The 24,813-nt window shown below is 38.6% G+C and overlaps 1 protein-coding gene, 1 long non-coding RNA gene and 1 pseudogene across 11 annotated transcripts in view; 1 reads left to right on the forward strand and 2 right to left on the reverse strand.

Annotated features, from left to right (window-relative positions):
• The window catches only part of LOC112932568 (uncharacterized), a 425,597-nt gene extending 419,783 nt beyond the window's left edge, over positions 1-5,814 (reverse strand). For all 7 annotated transcript variants that reach the window (XR_011995276.1, XR_011995274.1, XR_011995277.1 and 4 more), the window contains exon 1: positions 5,465-5,814. This is a non-coding gene — a long non-coding RNA (uncharacterized lncRNA). The remainder of the gene's footprint in view (positions 1-5,464) is intronic.
• A 91-nt stretch (positions 5,815-5,905) lies between these two features.
• PPP2R3A (protein phosphatase 2 regulatory subunit B''alpha) overlaps positions 5,906-24,813 on the forward strand; it is a 196,316-nt gene continuing 177,408 nt past the window's right edge. For 2 of the 4 annotated variants that reach the window (XM_072726916.1, XM_072726917.1), the window contains exons 1-2: positions 5,909-6,073; positions 6,565-6,660. The gene's annotated coding sequence lies outside the window, so the exon portion shown is untranslated. Of the gene's footprint in view, positions 6,074-6,564; positions 6,661-24,813 lie in introns of all 4 variants that reach the window. The other 2 variants (XM_072726915.1, XM_072726918.1) reach the window with 2 other exon arrangements.
• LOC112932514 (short transmembrane mitochondrial protein 1-like) lies at positions 21,268-21,401 on the reverse strand (annotated as a pseudogene).

The raw sequence follows: 24,813 nt of genomic DNA on the forward strand, positions 1-24,813 counted from the left end.
CATCACCTGAGCCAAAGGCAGATGCTCAACCACTGAGCCACCTAGATGCATCTATGACTCTATTTCTATGAAATGTCCAGAATACTTATCAATACGGAAAGTAGATCAGTTTCATTGCCTATGGCCAGAAGGAAGGACAGGTGCAAATGAGAGTGACTTAACAGTATGGAGTTTCTTTTGGGGTTGATAAAAATGTTCTAAAATTAATTTTGGTGACGATTGTACATCTCTGTGGATATACCAAAAACCATTGAATTGTACATTTTAAATAGGTGAACTATATGGTATGTAAATTAGGTCTTAAAAGAAGCTGCTACAGGAAGGTAGAAGAGAAGGGAAGGAGGAAGGGAGAGAGGGAGGAGAAAACAAAAAGAAAAGAAAGAAAATCAAACACAAACTTCAGACTTCTCAGATTTCCCAGAATAACCACATTACCCCTATGGGGAAACAGGGATCTCTGGAGTCTCTTGCACAGATATCCAATGACATTATTCTGTTGTGGGTGTCCTGCTTCTTCACATTGTGCTCTTATTAATTAAAATCTTGTATGGTGCATCTGAGTGAGCCTAGGTCACATACTGTTTCCTAGCTACACAGGATGTGGGAAAAGTGGGTTCTGGCTTCCACCTTGAAAGTCAAGTCAGGACTCCTAACAGTAGAGATTCCCCAAATAAAGGAAAGCTATGCAACAGGTGCTAGGAAACTATAAGACTATGACACACTGTTCACTACATTCAACCATATGTGGAGAGTGAATTAAAGGGGACAAGATGTGAGGCAGAGAGACCAGTTAGGTGGCTAGTACATGCCCACAAAGAGACATGGTGATCACCTGAACTAGTGATAACTGACAAAGCAGTAATAGAGGCAGAGAGGAGCAAACAGATTTGAGAATCAATCTGAAAGAAAAATAAAAATTTGGAGATTTGTTCCATGAGAGAAATGAGGGAGCAAGAAGTGTTAAGAAATTTTGGCCTAAGTAACTGACGGGATAATGGGATCTTGACCTAAGATAAGAAGGAAGGAGGAGGAACAGGTTGGGGAGTTAGGGGAAGGAGAAGAGAATACATTGAATTATAGACATGTTATTGGTTTTTAATATAATTCCACTGTGGTCAGAGACCATACTTTGTATTACTTGAATTCTTTTAAATTTATTGACATTTGTTTTAGGGCACAAAATCTGGCCTATCTTGATAAATATTTTGCGCAAAACTGAAAAGTATGTGAATTCTGTTATTGGAAGGAGTGTCCTACAAAAGTCAATTAAGTAAGTTGCTTGATAGTGTTATACAAGTCTTCTCTATCTTTGCTAATTTTCTGTCAATTTGTCCTATCAATTACTGAGAGAAAGATATGGAAATCTACAACTATTGATTATAGATTTGCCCATTTCTCCTTGCTCCTATCTATTTTTCCCTGATGGATTATTAAATGCACAAAGATTTACAACTGTTATGTCCTCTTATTGAATTGACCCCTTTATAATATGGCTTTTTACTCCCTGTAATATTCTTTATCTGAAGTATTTTCTTTTGAGGAGTTTTCTTTTGTTTGCATAATCTCTTTCTATTCTTTTGTTTTTAACCTATTTGTGTCTTTGCATTTAAAGTGCATTCCTCATAAACAGCATCTTGTATCTTCTTTTTAACCCAGTTTCTGCCTTTTAATTGGAGGTATTTAGTCCATTTATATTTACTGTGATTATTGCTATGGTATGGTTTAAGTCTATTATCTTAATTATTTTTTGTATTTCTAATCTCTTCTCTGTGGTTTTTTCCATCTTCTTTTGGATTAGTTGATTTTTTTCTTTACATATTAACTCCTTTGTTGTTCTATTGTTGTCTTGTTATTTTAGTAGTTACTTTAGGGTTGATAGTATACATCTTTAACTTACCAAAATCTACCTTCAAGTGAAATTATACCACTTCAACTATAAATATAGTATAAGTAACTTACAGCACTGTACTTTATTTCTGGCTTTTTTGCTTTTTTTGTCATGTATTTTACTTGTTTATATTATAAACCTCAAAATTAGGACTGCCAGATCTAGCAAAGAAAAAGACAGGACACCCAGTTAAATCTATGTTTCAGATAAATAATGAATAACTTCATAAAATAAGTGTGTTCATGCAATATTTAGATACTTATACTAAAAAAGTAACATTTATCTGAAATACAAATTTGACTGGGCATCCTGTATTTTTATCTGGGAATCATACCCATAATACACTGTTGTTATTTTTGTCTAAATAGTCATTATCTTTTAAAGATATTTCAATCTCTTTAAAGTAATAAATAATTTTAATTTTTTATATACTTATACATACAATTACTATTTACTTTTTTTGTTTTTTCTTCTTTTCTGTATATCCATAATTCCATCTGCAATCATTTTCATTATGCATGGAGGACTTTCTTTAGCATTTATTTTAATGCAGGTCTGCTATGATGAATTCTTTTAGCTTTTGTATATCTGCAAAAAGTCTATATTTTGCCTTCTTTTAAGAAATAATCTAGATAAGACTAGAATTCTAAATTGATAAGTTTTTTTTTCTGCTACTTTAAAAATGCTGCTCTACTATCTTCTTGTTTACACTGTTTCTAACGAGATTTGTTGTCATTCTTTCTTTGTTCCTCCGTATATAACATGTCTTTTTTACTTTTTATTGCTGATGTTGAGCAGTTTAATTATGACATAACTTCATGTGGTTTTCTTTATGTTTCTTCTGTTTAGGATATGTTGAAACTCTTAGATCGATGAGTCTATAGTTTTCATAAATTTTGGAAATGTTTTGGTGGGGGGATGGGTGATAGGGATTGAGGAGTGCACTTTTCCTGATGTGAACACAAACTTAAGGGCACCGCGGTAGCTCAATTGGTTAAGCGACTGCCTTTGGCTCAGGTCAGGATCCTAGGGTCCTGGGATCAAGCCCCACATTGGGCTCCCTGCTCAGTGGGGAGCCTGCTTCTCCCTCTCCCTCTACCTCTGCTTGTGCTTTCTCTCTGTGTCAAATAAATAAGTAAAATCTTTTTAAAAAAGAAAACTACACACACAAACTTAAAAAATTTTTGGAAATTTTTAGTCATGATTTATACAAATATTTTTTGTCCCCCTCTCTTTCCTTTGGAGATTCCATTTACATATAAAAATTAGACCACTTGAAATTGTTCCACAGCTCACTGATGCTCTTTTCCAATTCTTTTAAATCTTTATTCCCTTACATATGTTTCATTTTGGTTAATTTCTATCAGTATGACTTAAGTTTACTAATCTTTTCTTTGCAATGTCTAATTTGCCATTAATCCTATCCAGTGCATTTTTATTCAGACATTATAGCCTGCATCTCTAGAATTACAATTTGGCTCCTATTTTATTATATTTCTCATGTCTCTTTTAAGTTTTTGAATATTTGGAATACAGTTACAGTAACTGTTTTCATGTCCTTGTCTGCCAATTCTAACATCTATGACAGTTCTGTGTCTGATTTTGAACAATTAACTTTTTATTATGGTTTGTATTTTATTTATTTATTTTTTTTGGTTTGTATTTTATTAAATATGATCAAATATCTAGTTCTATTATCAGTTTAAGAGAAGAAAAGGGGTAGAGAACCATGTTAATACCACATGGGGTGCAATCAGCAAAGTGCAGAACGTAGGGGAACTCCATAGGACAAGCAATCACTTTCTTCAACATACGAAGTGCAACAAAAGAAAAGAGTTTAAGAGATTTTAACCAAATGCAATGTGAGGACCCTGTCTGAATCCTGACTTGAAGAAATAAACTATATAAAACATTTATAAGAAAATTGGGGGAAAAAAAGAATATTGGGAAAATTTGAACAATGACTAGATGTTAAGAAATTGTTAATTTTTAAAGATATTATAATGGTTTGGTGGTTGTCATAAAAAATAGAGTATATTGTTTAGAGATACATAGTAAAGTATTTATGAGTAAAATATATGCTGCTTATGATTTGCTTCAAAATAATCCAAAGAGGGAAAGAAAAGGTGAGGTTCAGATAGAACAAACTGGCCAAGGGATGATAACTATTGAAACTGAGCAATGAATATATATTAGTTCATTATATTATTCTCTTCACTTTTGTAATATTTTATATTTTTCCACAATTAAAAAAAATCAGATGTTCTGTTGTCTGAGAAGACTTGCCCTATCTTCTCCCTACTCCTAATAAAATGAATTGTGCTCAGGACTGTTCCCCTACCATCCAAATAAATTAAACCCTCATTTATTTCCAAATCTTTCTCCCTAATTGGCTATAAACCCTTGAAAGCAAAAATTGTCCTATTAATTTTCTATTCTTTGTGTTCCCACCAACAACCACAGAGCCAGAGTGTTCAATAAATGGTAGCAAATCGTCAACTCTCTAGTTCCAGTTCACCCAAGGTGCCCATGGCAGAGGCTGACTCTATCCTATTAAATCAAATTTCCAGTTAGGTGCTCTGTCCTTTATAAATTCCAGTCATACTGCATATAAATGTATGGCAAGGGAACCAAAAGGAGTCCTTATGATGTAAAAATGGAGGCAATAAAACTGTCAAGACAAACCCGGAATCCAACAGAGATTGGCAGGGTCAGCAGTACTGAAACTGTTTTATAGTTCACTATGTACTTCCTCTTCTTACAGGTATGCATTGCACTGTGACCTTTGCAAAGTCCTTCTGTCCTGCCCTGCCTTTCTCGCAGTACTGCTCTAAGTCTCAAATATGACACCATAATGCATTTAAAAGGGTTTATTTCTTTAAACTGGAAAGCAATATAAAGTTTAAAGCGTTATGGCTTCTTCCCAAGGCTTTGAGACATCTCACAGAGCACATCAGCTTAGCTCCTCGAAAAATTGATAAAAATAGATGGAAATTTCAGTAAGCAAAGTCTGTTTCCTTGCAATATAAATATACACACGGCACCTATTCCATGCCTGGTGTCGTGCTAGGTGCTGGTGACACAGAGGGAGGACGGCCCAGGTGCCTAGGATCTTTCCTCACAGAAAACCTAATCCTTGGCTCCTGGCTGTTCCTTACTCTTACTGCTCAGTCTCCTGGTTGACTTATTTATTGAGTTATTTGTATGCTTATGTATTTATTGATGAATTATTTTTAATTAAGAATTTTACAAATACACCCTAATCGGAGATTCCTAATTCTGGGGACAATTTCCATTTATTCTTGGAGAGGGCATGATTATGGGCAGGTGGTCTTTGATATTTCCTGTGGTAGTTAGCAGGAGGGCAATTGGGGGAGGCCGTGTCTTCCCTGCTATGGATGAACTTTTCTGTTTTTACCCACATTCCATGGTGTTAAGTCTGGGCAGTGGTTGGTTATAAGGGTGTGTGTCACAATAATTCATCAAGCTGTGCTTTGGGTCTGTATGGCTTTCTGTACGTGTCTTGAATTTCACAGTAACAGTTACAAATAAATCTTCCCGTCCTTCCAAACTCACCCAACTTGTCGACTTCACAAGGCAGGTGGCACAGGTGCGGGTCCCCAGGAGAGCCGGGTGTGCAGGAAGGGGCTGCGTGTCCGCCATCTCCCGCCTCCACCGAATCCTGCTGCGGGCTCCGGGAGGGTGAAAGAGCCAATGACGGTGACAATAACAACGATCACAAAATGATAAGGGCAGGAAAATCGCAGTAATAACAAATCCGAGCGAAGAGACTTCGCAGCAAGCACCACGAATCACGTCCCTACGGGGGTCGCCCCCCCCAGCCCCCCCGGGTATCGAAGACCCCCGCGGGAGGCAGACCCTGCGGCTCTCGCGGCGCCCCTTGGCGGCCCCCTTCCCGGCTCGGGCCGGCGGGGTGGGCGGGGCCTGGCGGGCGGGGTGGGCGGGGCCTGGCGGGCGGGCGGGGCGGGGCCTGGCGGGCGGGCGCCAGGGGGCGGAGGTGACTGACGGGCGGGCGGGGGGGCGGGCGGCTGGGCGGGGCGCGCTCGGGCCTCGGCTCCTCACACGCCGCGCTCGCAGCCCAGATCCCGCGCCGCTGCGAGTCCGGGAGGCGAGCGCCGTCCGCGAGCTGAGGCAGCCGCCGGAGGAGGAGCCGCGGGCGCTGAGGTAGGCGCGGGGACGCCCGCCGCGCGGCCCGGAGCCCCGGTGCCCCCGGCCCCCGGCCCCCTGCCCGAGGGTGGTGGCGAGCCGGGGGGCGGCGCGCGGAGGCCCGAGCGGGCGGGGCCGGGGCCTGGGGGCGGGGACCGGCCTGGCCGGCGGGTCGCAGCGGCCGCGCGGCTCTGGGCCGGCGGGCAGGGCTGTGGCAGTCGGGCTTCGGGGCGGCGCGGGCGCCGGTGCACGCCCGGCTCGGTCCCAGGCCGTGGCAGCCCGGGAGATGTGGAAACGGCCGGCCCAGAGGGCACCCACGGAGCAGGGAAGGCGGGGGACGGCCTTGTCCCTCCCACTTTTGGGGCTCCCAGGCCAGTTCGCCCGCACAGCCCTCGGGAACTTGTTAACAGGAAAGCTTGGCAGAAAAACAAATGCCAACGTTTTGGAAGAACTGAGAGTCACGTCGTTAGGCGCTGAGGCTTTATTTTCCTTCCCCGCCCCCTGCCCAGCCTCAGCCCGACTTGGCCAAAGAAGGATGTGTCACCAGCTCGGGGCCTCGGGCGGGATCCTCGGCCTGGCTGAAAGCAGGACTACCTGAAACAAAGGTAAACGGAGGCCGGGCACACCCTGGCTCTGCCCCGCGGGCCGCCCTCGCGCCCCCCCAGTGGGTGTCTCCCGCGCCGACCCTGGCCGCCGCCTCCGAGGGGCTTTCTCCCCGGGGACCTCTCGATGGAAACCAGCTGGCCCGGCTCGGAGTTGATGTTGCCTCCGCACTCTTGTTACGCTCACGGTATTCCCAATCCCCCAACTCTGGTAAAGCGTAAGGAGATTTTACCCGGTTGTAGCGGTCAGCGAATGTAAGGGAGGATAAATTGCTGTTTGTGAATGATGATGTGTTTTCTTATTAGGAAATGGTCTGCAAGCACGAAATAAGAATTCTTAACACGTAAGCCAAAAAAAAAAAAAAAAAAAAGAGTGATTTGTGGTGCCTTCCAAAATCTGAAGTGTTCCTTCTCAAATCATTTACGTTATAAAGCATCCCCCAAACCTTTGGTGCCAGGCATTTTTCTTTGTTCTTTATTAGTGTCAGGCCTCAGTTTCTTGTAAACAGAGCACCCAATGCTGAGACCCTAAGAATTGCCATACTAGGTCAGAGCATGTGCATCCTGCTCAGTAGGCAGCAGGCTTGTGTTGTAGTAAAACACTGTTCTTTCGTGGTGATACCATTAAAATGATCTCCATCACATTCCTTTCAGAATGGCTTCTGAATCTGTGGCTTTTAGTGAAAGCCTTTTAAAAATCTATAGACCACTCCTAATTTATACATAAAATCTGTTCACATTTATTGCCTCCAAATGGCTCTCCTGGCCTCTCTTGACAGAAGGTGAGATGCTGCGGGGGGGAAAACTTGGATCTTCTATAAATCTGGGAGTTCAGAAATTGAGGACAGGGGAAACAAAGTAAAGTTGTTTTTTTTTTGTTTTGTTTTGTTTTTTTTTTTTTTTAAATAGGAAGCTTTGAAGAAGTCTTTATCAGGACCAGCCTGGCTGTTGAATTCAAAAATAGTTACATTCACTAACAACCTGAACATTGATCAGTTAAAGATTGATTTGTATTCTTAAGTATTTGCATATTTTAAAATGTAGTTGACATTCTGGACACTGAAAGGGTTATCTGACTTTATCTTAGTCTGAATTAATTTGACCTTAATGTTTAACTGAAATTCGCTGCCCTAAGAGAATGAAAGTTTTGTTTCAGCAAGAAGGGCATAAAGGAGATGAGTAATTTTGGAGTATGGAGTACTTGAGGGGGCACCTGTTCAAACTGTAACTTTGCTTTTAAACTCTTCATAGGCTCATTAGCTTTGGCAAACATAGATAGTCTCCACTGATTTCTCCCGTCACCTTTCAATACACAGTTAAAGCTTTTCTAAACATCTTTACCCCACCCCTCAGCCCCAGAAAACCCTACCACCTGCAGTAGAGTTGATCACCCTTTTGGGTATTACCATTCTCTAAATTAGGGGTTTTCCTCCATGGTACTGTTGACATTTTGGACCAGATAATTCTTTGTTGTGGAGGGCTATCCTGGTCATTATAGGATGTTTAGCAGCATTCCTGACCTCTACTAAATAGATACCAGTAGTACCAGCCCCCCTACACACAATTATAACAGTCACATAACCCACACAGTTGTGACAATCAAAAATGCCTTCAGGTATTGCCAGAGGTCCTCTGAGAGAGCCAAAATCACTCCCCAGTTGAGAACCACTGTTCTAAATAGATTGTTGCCTTAACACCAGTGACCCAGCATTGTCTTCATTTGCTTATGTGTTGATTTTCTCTGCTATCATAAGTTTGAGGGCAGAGCAGAGTGATAGATGCACACATGTATAATGATAAAAATACCTCATTACAATTGTGATAAATTCTGGGAGAAGTGCAGGGTACTCTGAGTACATAAAACAAGGGTCCTGACCTAGTTTGGCAACAAGGGAAAGTTTCCTTGGAAAATGACCTTTAAGGTAAGGTGGACATTGAAGGATAAATAGAAATTATAAAGTGAACCCTAGGGGGACAATATTTCAGGCAGAAGGAATAGGATCTTTTCTGAGAACTCAGAGGCCAGTGTGGCTGGAACATGGAGAGTGGCTCTGGAAAAATTGGTAAAGATTTTCTTCGAGTAACAGTTCTTGGTCCAGCCTACTCATCCAAATCACAGGAGGAACTTACAGCAGTACTATTGCCTGGTCCATTAAATCAAAATGTCTCCAGTGGATCCTACTTCCTTCCCCAGCTGCCGTTTTCCCCACGCTTTCCAAAGGGATAAGCACTAGTACTAGATTTATTGTCCTCAACATTTTTTTTGTTTGCACTCAAGCAAATGCATATTCTTATTTCTCCTGTTGTTTACAGAAATGGTAGTACACTGTACATATTATTCTTGTTCACAGCAATGTCTTTGAAATCTTTCATTTCAATACATAGCTTCCTTATTCTTTTGAATGACTGTATAGTATTCCATTGTATGGATATACCACAGATTATTGAACCATTCCTTAATTGGTGGACATTTAATTGTTTCTAATAGTGTACTATAATGAATAGTACAGCCATATGCCAGTTCACATGTGTGAATATAACTGTAGGATAAATTCTCAGAAGTGGAATTTAGAGTCAAATATGTACATACACACAAATATTTGTGTGTGAAAGATCACTCTGGTCACGTTGGAGAGAATGGTTTAGAAAGTAATAAGTGCTTGTGGGAAACAGCTGACCCTAATTAAGGTGTAGAATACATTTTGTTCCCCTACAATTCAATTTCGAAGCCCTTACCCCTCTGTGACTAAATTTGGAGATAGAATCTTTGGTAGGTAATTAAGGTTAAACAGGGTCAAAAGAGTGCGGCCCCAACTCAATAGAATTGGTGGCCTTATAAGTAGAGGAGGTAGGAAAGGCCATGTGAGCACATAGTGAGAAGGTGGCTATCTGCAAGCCAGGAGGAGAAACTGATCTTGCCAGACCTTGATCTGTGACTTCTGTCCTCCAGAATTGTGAGAAAATGAATTTCTGTTACTTAAGCAATCCAGGCTAGAGTATTTTATTATGGCAGCCTGAGCCACCTAATACACAGTGGGAGAGGTAGCAGAGAACAAATGGTAGCTGGGACCATGACGGTAGCAGGGGAGATGGAGATGGATATAGGAGATATGTTTTAGAGGAATAGTTGAGGGATGTCTGGGTGGCTCAGTGGTTGAGCATCTGCCTTTGGCTCAGGTCATTGGCTCCCTGCAAGGAGCCTGCTTCTCCCTATGCCTCTGCCTCTCTCTCTGGGTTTCTCATGAATAAATAAATAAAATCTAAAAAAAAAAAAAAAAGGCATAGTTAATAAGGCTTCATGATTGAGGGAGAAATAAGTGAGTAGGATGACTCCCAGGCTTGACCAGCCAGGTGAATGGTAGGGCTATTATCTGAGGTAGAGACCACTAGAAGGATTAATAGTTTTGAAGTGAGTTTAAATCACAGTTCACTTTGCGAGTGGTGAGACCTGTAAGTGGAGATTGCACATAAGCTTTTGATAATTCAAATCCAGAGCCCAGAGGAGTGGGCTGAATTGGGGACACGTATTTAGGTGTGAATTGAAGGGTATGGATGGAATTACCCACAGCAGAGGTTGGGAATCCATAGCCCACAGCTGAATCTGGCTTACAGATGTTTTGGTTTTCCCATAGAGTGTTTTTTGTTGTTTAATTTTGAGTTAGTTGCCAATAATTTAAAACCTCAAGATTTCCCATGAAAATTTAGATTTGGGGCTTTTCTTTAAAAGTAAGATATAGCACTACTGAGCTGGCAGTAATTGATTGGACCTGAGTCACCATTTATCCCAGCTGCTTTCTAGTTCACCAGAGAGTCCACCACTCCTAGAATTTATGCCTGGCCTGCTTTGTTTATTTACTTCTCTGACCCTGTAGGCATTTGAGGGTATAGTCTCTGTTCTAGGAAGAGAGTATAGAACAATAATTCTCATCTTGGCTGCACATTGAAAATATTGGATAATTTAAAAGTACTGTTGCTGATAGCCACACCAGAAATTTCTGTTTGTTTACCTGATCTGAATTGTAGCCTAGGATTTTTAAAAACCTCAGGTGATTCCACTGAGCAATGGAAGTTGAGAACCATTGATAGAGACTAAGAAGAGAATAGAGCTCAGGCCCAGTGTTTCAAAGTTGAGTAAAGGAGGATAGCTCCAGGATAAGGGATGAGAAGTGGCCAGAGAGGTACAGTGGAGTGGGATCTCGCTTGCAACTAAGGTATGCAAACTTAGCCCAATATACTTGAAGATGTTTTTAATTAGACAAGAGAGAACGGTGTTCATTTTGCATGTATACTTACTGTTTGTTTTGTATATACCTGTGTGTGTATATATGTACTGTTCATTAGTGCCTAGAGTTACGTATACAAAAAAACAGCTATGCTTTATTCAGTGGGCTATTTAAAGGATTTCAAGAGTAATTTAAACTATGCTTGATTTTTGTCTTAGATATTTACTTTAGAATCTAATTCCAAATGAAGATGTGTCATAAAAGCTGTATTAGAAAAGGGAAGAATTATCAAGACGTAGATTGAAAATGATTGGTTGAATTTAGCAAGATGGAGTCTTTGACCTCAGCAAAACCATTTTAGATTGGAAGAAGCAGAAACTAGATTGAAGTGGGCAGAAAGTAAGGTAATGGAAGGGGTGAATGTTGGGGAAATCTTGAGTTTACCCTAGAAGGGGAGTGATGAGGGAAGGTCAGGTGTCTTATATGTCTGTATGGTAGGTGCAGCCTGTGGGGATACCCAAATGCTTCTAACTTTTGAGGGAGGTAACTCAGTGGAGCCTGATTACCCTTCTCCATTTCACAGGAGTCTTACTTCTATTTGTTTTGGAGACTTTGTGCTTTCCACTGAGGAGATTTTTTGCCAAGACCTTTGAGACTTAGATGTTAGTGATTAAGCCCTCTCTTTCTTATCTGGAAAAACCATAGGGCTCCTAAAGGCCAACAGGGCGCCAGTGACCCTGACATCATCCTCCCATTGAACTGATGAACAAAGATCAGATTGTTGACATGTCGAAAATGGAATACTTGGCCATGTTAGGGAATATGTATCTAGCTTTCAGATTCCCAGGAGCAATTTCTGTGGCTGTATTTTGTCCATGTAACTTGATGTCATAGATGGTTTTCCAGTTGCATATATATAAAATTTCTTATACTTTGAAATCTTTATTATTGACACTGATTAAAGGGTATGGATATAAATTAGAGCTCAAAGAGAACGCTGAACACACTGGTTTCCAAAAGGTTGTGTGAATGCTGGAATGCAGTTACCTTGAAGACCTTGGATTAGAGTGGCTGTCCTGAGTGGGTTGTCATGCACATGGCCTCTACCAATCTGTCTCTTACCCATCTCTTTCTGACAATCTTAACCTGGCATAGGAGGTTTAAAGAGTTGTAATCTACAGCAGAACAGAAACCATAGGGGTTGGAAAATGCCAAGGATTTATTACTAAGGAATGAAGTTGATTAGTTGAAGGCATAAGCCCCATTGCTATACTCTTTTTGTAAACAAGAATGTCATCCTGTGAGAGATTAGCCTTCATAGCTGCTATTAGTTCATCCATTCGGTGGATGATGGTTAACTTCTGTATAAAGGATGCCTTTATGACGTGAATAGCAGACCTTGGTCTACAAAGGTTTGTCCCAGGAGTTTACGATAAGAAAGCATTTTGCTTAGAAACTTGTATGTGCCTGGACAATTGTAGGAATTCCACCATCATAGATAGAGTTAGGTACTATGCCTGGATGGTGGTGGATAGGGGGACAAGTTCATTGCCAAGGTGGTTCAGAGCTTCTTTGGTTTGCAGAAGAAATAGGATGGTTGAGTGGGCAGAGGACTTGCAATCAGTTCTTGGGTGCCAAGCCTTGATCTGTCAAATGACAGCTGTGTGATTTTTTTTAATTGAGTTAAAGTTCACATAATATTAAGTTAATCAGTTTAACCATTTTAATGTATACAATTCAGGACTCTCAATATATTTGCAATGCTGTGCAACCATCACTATTAATTCCAGAACTTTTTTATCACCCCAAAAGGAAACTCTATACCCATTAAGCAGTCACTCTCCATTCCTCTCTCCCGCTATTCCCTGAAAACCAACAATCTGCTTCTGTCTCTGTGGAGTTGTCTATTCTGGACATTTCGTATAAGTGGAATCACACAAAGATGATTTAATTATGACTGGCTTTTTTTCATTTAGCATAATTTTGTGTAAGGTTCATTCAAGTTGTAGCATATGTTCCTTTGAATAATAATCATTCTTTTCTTTGAATAATAATTCACTTGTATGGATATACTATATTTTGTTTATCCATTCATCAGTTGATGAATATTTGGCTTGTTTATTCCTTTTGGCTATTATAAATAGCGCTGCTAAGAACATTCATGTATAATTTTTTGCTTGAATACCTGTTTCAGTTCTTTTGTGTACATACATAGGAGTGGAATTGCTGGGTCATATGGTAATTCTATATTTAACTTTTTGAGAAACTACCAAACTGTTTTCCATAGCAGCTGCACCATTTTATATTTCCACTAGCAATGTTCTGAAATTCTAGTTTCTCCGCATCCTTGTTAATATGTGTTATTTTCTGTTTTTTTTTTTTTAAGAGAGAAAGGGATGAGGGGAAAAGGGGAGGAGGAAGAGGAGAGAGGGAGAGGGGGAGGGAGAGAGAGAGAGAGAGAGAGAGAAAGAGAGAAAATGAATCTTAACCAGGCTCCATGTCCAATGCAGAGCCTGATGTAGGGCTCGATCTCACGATGCTGAGATCATGCCCTGAGCCAAAATGGAGTTGGACATTTAACCAGCTGAGCCACCCGGGTCACCCTCCGGGTTTTCTTTAAAGTTTTTATTTTAATTTCAGTTAGTAAACATACAGTTAGTAAACATATTAGTTTCAAGTGTATAGTATAGTGGTTCAACGATTCTATACATTACTCAGTGCTTATCACAAGTGCACTCCTTAATCCCCATAGCCTATTTAACCTATCCCCCTCTCCCCCAGCCTTTTTTTTTTTTTTTTTTTAGTTATAGCTATCCTAGTGGGTGTGAAGTAATATCTCATGATTTTGATTTTGATTTTCTTAATGACTAATGAATGATGCTGAGCATCTTTCCATGTGCTTTTTGGCCATCTGTATATCTTCTTTGGAAAGATGTCTATCCAAGTCTTTTGTCCATTTTTTAATTGAATTGTTTGTCTTTTTGTTAAGTAGTTGGTAAGAGTTCTTTATATATTCTGGATACTAGACCCTTGTCAAATATATTATTTACAAATATTTTCTTTCATACTGTAGGCTACTTTTTCACTTTCTTAGCAGTGTCCTTTGCACATAGGCTTTTAATTCTGAAGTTGAATTTCTATTTTTTTCTTTTGTTGCTCATACTTTTGGTGTCCTAAGAATCCATTGCCAAATCTAAGGTCACGTCAGTTTACCCCTGTGTTTTCTTCTAAGAGTCTGTAGTCTTAGAATTTACATTTAGGTCTTTAATCCATCTTGAGTTAATTTTTATTTGACATAGGATCCAACTCCATTGTTTTGCATGTGGATATCATATTGCTCCACCACTATTTGTTGAAAGAGCTGTTATGTTCTTATACAAGTCTCAGGCCCTGTTTTCCCATTTGTGAAATGAAAGTAATAAAAATACTTGCCTCACAAAGTTGTAAGATTAAAAAGAGAAGATGTATGTAGAACAGTAAAAATCACTAAACAAATACTTGTGATTATTATTGTTTTGTCATATATATATTTCATTTGTACAAGGCCTCTGTAAGTTAGTGTCATTCAGCAACCACTAGAAGTCTTCCATCTAGTACATAGTGAGTCATGACATAGAGGATTGGGGACCATGTTTTACCTCTGAGTACAAAGTCACAGGGCCCTGATGCAAGAGGTAGTTGGAGAGATTGTACGAATCCAAAATTGAAAGTATATTTTCTTGTAGAGCATGTATTTGTCAAATTCTGTTGCTATTCCTCTCAAATTTAGGTGTTCTCAGCATGTAAGGCATGGTTTTAACTTAATTTAAAATTTTTTAAAGTTTTTAAAGCTAAAGAGTTTTCAGGCATAGTAGGAATAAAGGCAGTTCTTTTTATTGGACTAAGAATCATCACATTTCACTTTATCAGTTTTAAATGTCTAGAACTAAGACTTTTCCTGACTCAGTGGCTAGTGACCTTGCTTAGTTCAACCAACAAGTATTTCTTTTTTTTTTTTTCTTAAAGATTTTATTTATTCACAAGAGACAGAGAGAGAGAGAGAGGCAGAGACACAGGCAGAGGGAGAAGCAGGCTCCATGCAGGAAGCCTGATGTGGGACTCACTCGATCCCCAGACTCCAGGATCACACCCTGGGACAAAGGCAGGCTCTAAACTGCTGAGCCACCCAGGGATCTCCCCAACAAGTATTTCTTGAGTTACTGCTATATGCCAGCCACTATACTAAATACTAGAGATATAGTGCCTTAACATGCAAGACCAAACTCTTGCCCCTACATACCCTTCTAAATCTATTCTTTTTTACAGTTGTCTGAGTCCAGTTCCTTTCCACCAGTCCCTTTTGAGTCTGTGCCTATCAGATCTTTATCTCCCCTTCCAGCCAAGCCCTCCACATTGCTAACTCCATCCAGTGAGTTAGGTCTCAGTCTTTTTTTGTTGTTGTTGTTATTTGATCTTACAGCAGCATTTTGCACGGTTGATCCTCTTTCTTTGATTTGCTTTCTTCTCTTAGCTTCCATAACATTGCTTTCTCTGCATTTCCTCCCACCTTACTAGAGGATTCTTTCTCCATCTTCTTGATAGTTCTTCTTCATCTTCCTGATCACTGAAAGAAGGAGTTCTGCTTACTCCTCAAACCTCTGTTCTTTATTAGCGCTATTTCCTTGCATTTCACCCAGTCTTATGACTTCAAATACCATCTATATGCCAACAGCCACATAGCAATGACTACCAGATCTTATCTCCAAGTTAGACCTCTCCTTTGGATCTCATACTCTGATATCAGAGTGCCTACTTGACATCTCCATTTGGATATCTAACAGATATCTCAAAACTGAACTGATTTTCCCCTCCAAAACCCACTTTTCCTGCAGCCTTTCCCATCTCAGTAAATAGCAGTTGCCTTCTAGTTACCCAGGCCAGAAACCTTGTCGTCTGTTTCTTTCTTCCCACATTCAGTCTGTCAGCAAACCCTGACAAAGTTGGCTCTACTTTCAGAATGTATCTAGAATCGGTCACAATGCCACTATCTCTCCAGCTTCCACCTTCTCCAAACCACCATCATATCTTACCTGGATAATTGCCACAGCCTAATTCTTTTTTTCCCTGCTTTTGTCCTTGTTCTCCTATAGCCTGTTTTCAATGCAGCAGCTCAGGGCACTCTGTTAAAAGTCAGTTCTTAGCTCAGAAGCTTTATGCTTACCTACAAGGCCCTACATAATCTAAACCCCTCTCTGGCCTCACCTTCTACTATTTTCCCTTGTGCTTACTTTGCCCGAGTCACAAATGGCACCTTGTTCGCCCTCCCAACAAATCGGTTATGTTCCTGTCAGAGCCTTTGCTTTCCCCCAGTATCTACAAAGCTCCCCCCTCACTTCCTTTGGATCTTTGCTAAAGTTCACGTTCTCCAACACACTCTATCTCCTTGCCTTTCAAACTCTGCTTAGAGCTCTCAGTAGTCTGGTTGTTCCTCCCACCCCACCCCCTGAGACTGAGTGCTAAAGCTGTCTCTCTCCCCCATATTTATTTATCTTTAAGCTTATATTTGAAGAGAGTCCCTTCAGTTAAAAAAAGCAGTTTGAAAACTGCTTGACTGTGAGGTTAGAAATAAAAAGCAGAGATTAGCAGCTGTGAATGGAGATGTCATTAAGGACTTAGAAATCATAGCAAGGCGCACTTATCCTTTCCATTTTGTGGATCACAGGCATAGTCTCTATTTTAGTCTTGGGGGTGGAGCCCTGTAATACTTTTGTGTTCATCAGTACTCCTAGCAATGCTCCTATTAGTGTCAAGCCTTCACTCAAGCACTGTGGCTCAGGTGTCAGCATTTTGTCTTTCAGCACGGTAAGTCTTGGTATTTTGGAAGTTTGGTTGAAACCTCTACTCCATGGTAGGCCCTGCTCAATAAGCAGAGGAAGCTCATTTGGTGCTGGTGGCAGTATGGGATCTATATATTAAAGGCAGTTAAGAGTTACATATAATGGGCAGCCCGGGTGGCTCAGTGGTTTAGCACTGCCTTCAGCCCAGGGCATGATCCTGGAGATCCAGGATCAAGTCCTGCGTCAGGCTCCTTGCATCAGGAGCCTGTTTGTCTCTCTGCGTGTGTGTGTGTGTGTGTGTGTGTGTGTGTGTGTGTGTCTGTCTGTCTGTCTCTCTCATGAATAAATAAAATCTTAAAAAAAAAAAAAAGAGTTACATATAATGGAAAGAGTGTGTTGATTCTACTGTGAGATGCTCCAGACTCTAAAGAAAAGGGCAAACATCATATCCAGTGACAGTCTCCCTGGATAGCAACTTCAGAGGCTTCATTTGGCTCATTGTTTCTCAGCCTATCTGCAAACCTGCAGGCCTTCTCACTGGTTATTAAGCAGGAATGATGCTTGTTTTGATTTGCTGTTTTAAAAGACAGTACATGAGGGTACATGACACAGTACCCATGACAGTAAATTCTAATTAATTTTTAAACAAGGATCATATAACTATATTCTCCTTGTCTTGGCCCTTTTCCTAGATGAGCTAATTTCCTAGATGACAAACAAGTAGTAAATAATGTACTTTCAGATAGTGGTAATAGTGCTGTGAAGAAAATTAATGCCCCATAATAATAAACACTTGGGTTGCTTCTGATTTTTCCCTCTTTTAAACATTACTACAATGAACATCCTTGTACTTAAGCAAATATGTGATGTTTGTGTTGCATGTATTCTGAAAGATGGAATTGCTGAATCATATCATATCATCAGAATTTTAATAGATACTGCCAAATTGGTCCCCAAGGTGTCTATGCTAATATTACATATAATATAATTAAAAGTGGGAATATATTTCAGTTTTCCAATAAATGAAATATTTCCATTATTTTTTAGTTATACTAGTAATATTGAATACCTTCTTTTTGTAAAAAAAAGATTGACATATGCAAAAAAAGAATCCTCATGCCTTCTACCAATTTATAAATTTTCACCTTTCAAAAGTTTTTAAAACTCATGTCTGCTTGTTTTTTTTATTTCCCTGTTGAATAGCTGTCTTTTCTTGAGTTTTTGACCATTTGTATTTCTTTTTTTTTTTTTGGATTGCACAACAAAGAATGCTAGTTATCTTCTGTGATCCATTCTTCATTCATCTTTAGTAATGGGAACCCCAGCTCTGGCCAAGCCCATTGCTGCCCATCTGGAAGACCACATTCCTTGGCCTCCTTAGAGCTAAGTATAACCATGTGAGTTTTAGCTGATGATACATAAGTAGAAGTGTTTGGTGTAACTTTCTGAAATCTTAAACGGAGAAGGCACTCTCTTCCTCATTCCTTACCCATCTTATGTTGGAACACAGAATCAATGACTGGAGCGCTAATAGCCATCTTGGAAAATGAGGACTGTCATAAAGTAACCCAGAAAAACTGAATCTCTGAGCGTCTGGTGGAGCCACTGCACCAACCTTCAACTTATTTTGTATGAGCGAGAAATTTAACTTCTGTCTTGTTTAAGCACTCTTATTTTTGGTTTTCCTGTTACATGTGGATAACAAATACTTGTCTTATTTATTTTTAGGAGTTCTCTGTACCCTATATATGCATCTTTATTATAAAAATGGTACATTTTCCTCTAGTCTGTTGAAGTCCTCACCCTTTGTTTATAATAGTTTTTCATTTCAATCTCAAATTTACTTTTCTTTGCCTTTATGGCTTTTGATTTTACTGACTTTTTTTTTATTGTTAACTTTCTAATGGACATTTTTCTTGCCTAAAGATCTAAACTTAGAATCTTAACATTTTTTTATATTTTTACACAAAATTTAGGTCTCTAATTCATCTGGAGTTTTTTTATGCATAGTGTAAGGGAGAAATCTTGTTCAGTTGGCCATTCATTTGGAATAATCTTTATAACAGGTAGCACGTCAAATTATCAGTTGTTAAATTCTCATATATGCATAGATTGGTTTTAAAAATCTGTTTAGTTTCATTAATCTTTGGTTCTTTGCCAATAATATACCTTTAATTACTATAGCTTTAAAATGTGATTTTTGGTGAGGCAAGGTCTTCTTTCTTTGTTCTTTCTTACAAATTAAATGTTAAATGGCTATAGCATAATATTTGGAAAACATGTAAAGTGAAGAGTATAACAATACAGTGAACATTATTTTATCCACAGCTCAGCGTAGGGGAAATATACTGTTATTTCTTTGTGTTTGTCCCCTCACCCCAAAGCTGTCTTGACTCTTGCACATTTTCTCTTCTGTGTGGAGTTTTAGAGTTAGCTTATAAAATGATCTTAGAATTAAACATGTTATTTTTTTAAGATTTATTTTTTTATTCATGAGAGACAGACTGAGAGAGAGAGGCAGAGACACAGGCAGAGGGAGGAGCAGGCTCCTTGCAGGGAGCCTGATGTGGGACTCAACCCAGATCTCGGGATCACGACATGAGCTGAAGGCAGGCACCCAACCGCTGAGCCACCCAAGCATGCCAATGATCTTAGAATTAAATTATATCATTGAAGACAGTAATATTATGTATCTATATTAATAACTGCTGTTTGGAAATTAATAAACTAATTATTTAAATGCTTTTCCGATTTAAAAACAACAAATTTGAGTGATGTGATGTGAACAGTGGTTAGGAGATACTAGTTGAATGTGATTATGGTCTTCAGTAGTAGTCAGTTTAGCATCTGTTTTGGTGGCTTGTGACCATTACACTGTTTTTCTTTTTTCATTGAGAGATAATTGGCATATAACACTAAAGTAGTTTCAGGTGTATAATATAATGACTTGATATATGTATATATTGTGAAATGAACACCACAAGGTCTAGTTAACATCTGTTACCAGTTTTTTTTTTCTTGTGATAAGAACTTTTAAGATTTACTTTCATCAGTTGAGCTATTATAAGTAATGCTGCAGTGAACATAGGGGCATAGTTATCTTTTTGAGTTAGTGTTTTCATTTCCTTCAGATAAATACCCAGAAGTGGAATTGCTAGGTCATATGATAGTGTCCACCGATGGATAAATGAATAGAGAAAATGTAATGTGTACTCACATACACACACACACACACACACACACTAGAATATTATTCAACCATAAAAAGAAGGAAATCCTGCCATTTGCAACAATATGGATGGTCCTTGAGGGCATTATACTAAATGAAATAAATTAGATAAAGACAAATGCTGTGTGATCTCACTTCTGTGAGATCTAAAAAAAAAAAAAACGCACGAAAACCAAAATTCCAAACTCATAGATGGCAGAGAACAGACTGGTGGTTGACAGGGACACCAGGGGGCTCAGCGGTTAAGTGTCTGCCTTTGACTCAGGGCCTGATCCTGGAGTCCCAGGATCGAGTCCCACATTGGGTTCCCTGCATGGGGCCTGCTTCTCCCTCTGCCTGTGTCTCTGCTTTTCTCTCTGTCTCTCATGAATAAATAAATAAAATATTTAAAAAAAAAGACTGGTGGTTGACAGAGGTGGAGGGTAGAGGGTGGGCAAAATGGGTAAAGGCAGTCAAAAGGTACAAACTTCTAGTCATAAAATAAGTCCTGGGGATGTAATGTACAGTATGGTGACTACAGTTAATAATATTGTATATTTGAAAGTTGATGAAACTAAATCTTAAAAGCCACCAGTAGTGCACAAGTGTTCCCTTCTCTCCACATCCTTGCCAATGCTTATTTGTCTTTTTATAATAACCACTCTAACAGGTGTGAAGTGATAACTCATTGTGATTTTGACTTATATTCTGATGATTAGTGACGTTTAGCACCTTTTCATATACCTATTGGCCATCTCTGTGTTGTCTCTGGAAAAACGTCCATTCAGTCTTCTCATTTTTTAATTGGATTGTTTGGAGTTTTTTGCTATTGAGTTTTATGAATTCTTTATATATTTTGGACATTAGCCCATTATCAGATAAATAATTTGCAAATATTTTCTCCTGCTCACTAGGTTGCCCTTTCATTTTGTTGATGGTTTACTTTGCTGTTTAGTAGCAGGTTGTTGTTGTTTAAACAGCCATTATAATTGCTAAACTGTAAAATTAACATTATTTATGTCTGATCGGCTGTACAAAACTCATCAATATTTCCTTAGAAAAAAATAGAAATTCTGAAGAATAAAAGCGAGACTACTAATTAAAGATCACATTTACTAATCTATCACCATAATTCTAGTCAGGCCATCTCAAGTGGCTGGAAGGAGGAAGGGATGAGGTGAGGAAGTTGGAAAGAGTGGTTCTTAACTTATGGCCCCATCTGTGCTCTCAGGCAACATAGGATCTAGCTGAGAGGAAAATGGTTGAGGCTGGAATTTAAAACAAAAGCTTTTGGTTCAGATGGTAAGAAGGTCCTTAAGAACAGCAGAATCAGTGTATCCAGAAGACAGTGCTGGAGTCTGCCTCATGAACTCGGGGGTTTCTTCTTGGCACCCAAATCCTTTTAAATTTCTTCTAGTTTTTTGGTATGTCATAGTTCTGAGCCAGATACATTCCAATCATGTTACCAAAAGTAAATCCAAGCAGGAGCTGGAGCATGGTGTAGGCGAGGAGGGCGTGAAGGGCGGCTGCAGCTCTGTGAGCCGGTCCAAGCCTCTCTCTCCTCAATAGAAGTTTTTAGTTTGATGTAGTCCCACTTGTTTATTTTTGCTTTTATTGCCTTTGTTTTTGGTGTCAAATCTAAAAAATCCTCACCAAAACCAGTGTCAAAGAGCTTGTTGCCTGTGCTTTCTTCTAGGAGTTTTATGGTTTCAGGTTTTACGTTCAGTCTTCAGTCCATTTTGAATTGATTTTTTGTGTATGGTATAAGACATTGATCCAATTTCATTCTTATGCATGTAGTTATTCAGTTTTCCCAACACCATGTATTGAAGAGACTGCCCTTTCCCCCGGTGTATTCTTGACTCCTTTGTCTTAATTAATTGACTATATATGGGTTTATTTCTGGGCTCTATTCTGCTCCATTAATTTATGTGTCTGTTTTTATTCCAATATGGCAGTTTTGATAACTTTATCTTGCAATATAGTTTGAAATCAGGGAGTAATGCCTCCTGATTTGTTCTTGTTGCTCAAGATTGCTTTGGCTTGTCACAGTCTTTTGTGATTCCATACAAATTTTGGAATTGTTTTTCTTTTTCTATGAAAAATGCCATTGGAATTTTGATAGGGATTGAACTGCACCTGTAGATCGCTTTGGGTAGTTACAGACATTTTGACAATATTAGGTCTTCCAATATATGAGCATAGAATATCTTTACATTTATTTGTGTCTTCAATTTCTTTCATCAGTGTCTTAGAGTTTAAAGTGTACAGGTCTTTCACCTCCTTGGTTTTATATTAATTCTCAGGTATTTTATTTTTTTTGATGCAGTTATAAATGGGATTGTTTTCTTAATTTTTTTTCTGATAGCTTATTATTAGTGTATAGAGACACAAGTGAGTTTTGTATCCTGAAACTTTACTAAGTTCATTTATTCTAACAGTTTTTCAGTGAGGTTTTTAGAGTTTTCTATATAAGTGATATGTCATCTGCAAATAGAGACAGTTTTACTTCTTCCTTTCTGATTTGGATGCCTTTTATAAAATTTCTTTGTCCTGCCTATTTGCCCTAAGACTTCCAATAACTACGCTGAATAAAAGTGGTGAGAGTGGGCATCCTTGTCTTGTTCCTGTTCTTGTTGAGTATGATGTTACCTGTGGACTTGTCACACATGAGCTTTCTTTTGTTGAGGCACATTCTCTCTATACCCACTTTGTTGAGAGTTTTTATAAGAGTGGATGTTATATTTTGCCAATGCTATTCCTGTATCGAGATGATTATAAGATTTTTATCCTTTATTTTGTTAATATGGCATATTACATTAATTGATTTGTGGATGTTGAACCATCCTTGCATCCTTGTAAAAGATGCACTTGATCATGGTATATGATCCTTTTGTTGTATTGTTGAATTTAATTTGCTTACGTTTTGCTGAGGATTTTTGCATCTATGTTTATCAGGGATATTGGCCTATAATTTTCTTTTCTTGTAATGTCTTTGGCTAGTTTTGGTGTCCAGATAATGCTAGCCCTGTAAAATGAATTTGGAAGCATTTCTTCCTCTTTCTTTTTTTTTTTTTCTTTTTTCTTTTTTTTTTTTTTAAGATTTTGAGGAAGACTGTGATACTGTTTTTAATTGTTCTTAGTCACAAGCTTAATTTGTATTCATAATTGGCTGTTGCTTAAAAGTGAAACATGTGTGAAGCACATGTCAAAACATTATGAATTAGTGAGGAGCATGAAAAATGATAATTCTGAAAAATTCTTTCAAGATGTCCCTTATGAAATGCATAAGCTGCATTCATCTGATCAAAATTAAAAAAAAAAAAAAAAACATCAAGATGTCCCTAATACTAAACAAACTACATGATTAAAGGAAGCTGGGTAAAGGGTATAAGGAAATTCTCTTTTCTGTCTTTGCAGTTCTTCTGGAAATTATAGCTATTTCAAAATAAAAGGTTTTTAAAAATTATTATAAATATAGAAACATTAGCCAGGCATACCTTATGTTTAAAGTTATACATGTATTTAGGGATCCCTGGGTGGCTTAGCAGTTTGGCACCTGCCTTCGTCCCAGGGCATGATCCTGGAGACCCCAGATCGAGTCCCACGTCGGGCTCCCTGCATGGAGCCTGCTTCTCTCTCTCTCTCTCTCTCTCTCTCTCTCTGCCTATGTCTCTGCCTCTCTCTCTGCTCTGTGTGTGTCTCTCATTAATAAATAAATGGAATCTTTAAAAAATATATTTATACATATATTCATACATGCATATAATTGGTGTTTGCTGTTTCCTATACTTAAGGTTACTCTAAAGAAAATAATTTCAGATTGGTTCACTAAATATAAATACAAGGTTAAGATATGCTATTGAGGGCAGCCTGGGTGGCTCAGCGGTTTGGCTTTGCCTTCAGCCCAGGGTGTGATCCTGGAGACCTCGGATCAAGTCCCACATCAGGCTCCCTGCATGGAATGGAGCCTGCTTCTCCCTCTGCCTGTGTCTGTCTGTCTGTCTCTCTCTCTCATGAGTAAATAAATTAAATCTTAAAAAAAAAAAAAGATATGCTATTGAATCTCATGAAATATAGAAGGGGCCCAATCAATTTAAGATGGATTGTCAGTTAAAGACTCCATGTTGTATTAAATAAGAGGTTTGCTGTAAAATTTTTCAACTTACTATATGATAGTGTTGCTGACAGCTGGATATTTATTATGATTGATTGCCCTCTGTTTAGGTATTTAAAATTTTTTAAAGGAAAATTTTAAACACTTGAAAATATGAAAAAAAAATAGCTCATTCTATCCAATTCAGCTTTTCATTTATTGGTAATAAAGATCTACAATTTATTGTTTGCTGATAACTTCTCTCAAAGGGTAGCGTGAAACCATTTCTCCTACCTTGACATTTAAAAACTAAACCTCCAACTTGTGGAAGAATCCCAAGTATCAAGTTTTAAAAATCACTTTGTTTATTTCGGATGCTATAGTACAAATTAAATTTGAGCCTGCATTTCAGTATACATTTGGTGCTAAGTCTCCATCTTTTAATTTAATACATTTGGTTGGAAATCCATCTGGTAATTTCTTGATAATGTCATTGGACAACATATTGTTTTCTTTACATGATAAAACAGTTCACCGTAAGTAGAAGTCAAAATTTATTTTTAGATATCATCAGTATAATTTAAAACTTTGCTATGTGAACTTTATAACAGATCTTTAATAATGTCAATCTAAGAATATTTTTACTTATATATGCTTTATCATGTGTCATATAAACTTTTTAAATGATTTTAAATATTCCTAGGAAGTTTTGCAATATTACTTTTTGAAGGTCACTACTCAAAAAAGGTTGGGAAGCACTGATCTGCGCTGTAGGCTTGATCATTGAAATTGTGTTGATTGATGTCAGATTGA

This window comes from Vulpes vulpes, chromosome 11 (genome assembly GCF_048418805.1).
Source record: "Vulpes vulpes isolate BD-2025 chromosome 11, VulVul3, whole genome shotgun sequence".
Taxonomy (NCBI): Eukaryota; Metazoa; Chordata; class Mammalia; order Carnivora; family Canidae; genus Vulpes; species Vulpes vulpes.